Below are 2964 nucleotides of genomic sequence, written 5' to 3' on the forward strand. Positions count from 1 at the left end.
ACGCGTTTCAGAAAGGCGGGGCATAGAGGAGAAACAATAATGTACAGTATGTGGAAAATAATGTGTTTTTTGAACCATAAACCACATAAACAGATTTCATTACACCAAATACACAAAATAATGTTCTGTTTCAGCAACGTCATATGACCCCTTGTAGCTCCATTTTAACTCCCATGTTAATACTCCTATGGCTGCTAACATTTGCATGTATATTCCTCTCACTCAACATTTCCTCTGGATCATTCCCTATTTCCCCTCAATCTACATCCATAAGCAGGCGCTCATTCCAGCGCATCATTAGCGGTGTGTGTGCATTCATCTTCATATTTATATCCTGCCACATTCCTGCAGCAGTGCAGTGGGTGATCATTTAATGCAGAGTTATGGTAATGAGATTGGTGTGCGTCAAACATCAAGTTAAATTAATTAGAGGGGAATTTACATTCGTGTTCATACAGAATACGCCACTCTGTGGTGGCATGAGTTGATTAACCGTGAAGTTAATGCAGCGTCACACAATGCAGCACAGTGAAGGAATGCTGAAAGCACAGAACGACTTAAACTGTTTTAATCCCTAAATAACCTAATTAGAGAGTTAATGATTATCGGCATAATGCCACACTCTCAGAACTCACTCAAATTAAATATAAATAGCATGCACTGGAGTTTAAAGGTTTTATTATTCACTCTGGGACAATATTAGTGCAGCGTAAGTGAAATAGAGAAGCAGTGCACTAAAGATCAGAGGTTTCTTTCATGTTGTTTTATTTTTTCTTATTTAAGGTGACTGACTATTAATATTTCCACCACATTTTTTATTCATTCATTCGTTCATTCGTTTTATTCATTCATTCATTTTTTTTTTATTTTTTTTATGCAACTTCTTATTTGCAATACATAATCCCATATGTTTGAGCTGTGGGCAAAAATTGTATTTTAATTCATGCAGTTTGTTAAAGAGAGGTGGACTATTACTTGACTAGGCAATCACCTGGCAGAAAATAAAGCAAAATACAAATTGCTGAAAATAAACCCCTTTTTAAAATGCAAAAATAAAAATAAACTGAAAATGAACAAAACTTGGGCCTGTAACCAACCACATATTAACATGCTAAAAACCACTCAGAATACCTTAGCAATTGCGTAGCAACAACTTGACATTGTGGCAGCGAGGTTTGCATAGGTAAACTTCACTTATGCTTTCTTGAGAAAATGAAAATCTTGAATGTTGTATTTTAACCACCCTTTTCTTTTCTTTTTTTCTTTTTTTTTACACTTTCTCTCCCTCAGAGACAGAGTTTCCAAAAGTAGAAGCGGAGAACTCTTCATTTGACGAGGAAAGCAGTGACGCGTTCTCACCGGAGCAGACACTCCACCAGGACTCTCCCCTCGGCCAAGGACACTTACCTTCCCCACCTGAGATACTGGCCAATGAAACGACACCAAAACAGGTGCCGTATGTCAATTTGCGTACTTAAAAATATTTAGTAAAAAAAATTTAAATGATAATTTTTAGACCTCAAAGTCATAGAAATTTTTTTTAGTTAATGCAAGATGTTAATCATGTATGTATCAAATATACATCATGTATGGTAATATCAAATTAAACTAACTAATCCAGTTATTATGAACGAAGGTGATGAATTTAGCTCAATTTTAACACTAACATGCAAACAGTCAGTATCATTTTTTTAACTAAATCTAAAACCATTAGAAGTAGTTCTTGTTATTTGAAAATAAAGCTTATTAAAAATTAGATTAAGAATTTATCAAATATTTTTCATATAATATTTATATTTTATTTTTAACTAACTAATTTCAGTTGATAGTGCATTTGTAATTGCCAATGATTTTCTGATTTTCAAGTACTAAAATTACTAAAAACTGAAATAAAAAGTTAAATAGAAGTCTCAAAAAATCAAAAGTACATAACAAAATGACTAAACCTTAAAATAACATTTAAATGAAAACGGAACATATCAAAATAAAAGCTAATTCAAAATAATAATATTAATAAAATACTTCAAACAGTATCAGTGTTATGTCAAAAGTATGTTTTTTCCCATCACCAATAACATATATACTTTTAACACACAGAATGTGAATTGAGTGTCTCAAACAGGTGGTCTCTACTTTTAACTAAACCTGTACAAATCTTGGCAGTTTCCATAAATCCCCTCTAAGGTTAATAAAGAAATAATCTTCATCAGAATATCACACACTTTGAAGTCTTCGTGTAGCTCCTCGTGCTCAGTCAGCTCTCAAGAGCCCTGAATTATTTGCAGATCTTCATTCAGCTTATTCCACATCCACACAGACAAGTTCACATGCGCTTATGCTAACAAGCATCACACTTGATCATCTGCACACATTAATGGTTTGGTCCTGTAGTCGAGTTTACACACACATGCCTGTGCTCTCTGAATGCAGTCACGCAAACATGATGGAGTTTCTCAAGTTCATGTGCTTCTCCGGATTTTCTTAGGTCCCGCCTCCTCCTCCTCCTCCACCTCCACCGCTGCCAAACACAGCTGGTCCTGCCCCTCAGCAGAAACTAGCCAATGGAACAACAGGCCACAAGCAAGCTCCTGCACTACAAAAGGTGAGAGTTCCTCATTTAACCCAGGATAGCTGGAATTGCAATTTTTTGCACACATGAAATAATGCCACAAAATAAATCCTCTTGTCTTTCTGTCTCCTTTAGGGTGGTAAAGTGGGTAGTGAGCACCCTATTCAGCGCTCTAAGAAGGTGAGAGATAACAAACCAAAAGTGAAGAAGCTGAAGTATCACCAGTATATTCCTCCGGACCAGAAAGCCGAGCGTGAGCCTCCACCTCTGCTCGACTCCTCCTATGCCAAACTCCTCTATCAACAGCAGCTAAGAAGCTGAAGTATATTCCTCCGGACCAGAAAGCCGAGCGTGAGCCTCCACCTCTGCTCGACTCCTCCTACTCCTCCTATGCC

General features: G+C 36.5%; 1 pseudogene; it reads left to right on the forward strand.

Moving 5' to 3' along the window:
* LOC107672144 (MKL/myocardin-like protein 1) overlaps window positions 1-2964 on the forward strand; it is a 65339-nt pseudogene that overhangs the window by 50347 nt on the left and 12028 nt on the right.

This window comes from Sinocyclocheilus anshuiensis, unplaced genomic scaffold, assembly GCF_001515605.1.
Source record: "Sinocyclocheilus anshuiensis isolate Anshui unplaced genomic scaffold, SAMN03320099.WGS_v1.1 scaffold12, whole genome shotgun sequence".
NCBI classification, from domain to species: domain Eukaryota; kingdom Metazoa; phylum Chordata; class Actinopteri; order Cypriniformes; family Cyprinidae; genus Sinocyclocheilus; species Sinocyclocheilus anshuiensis.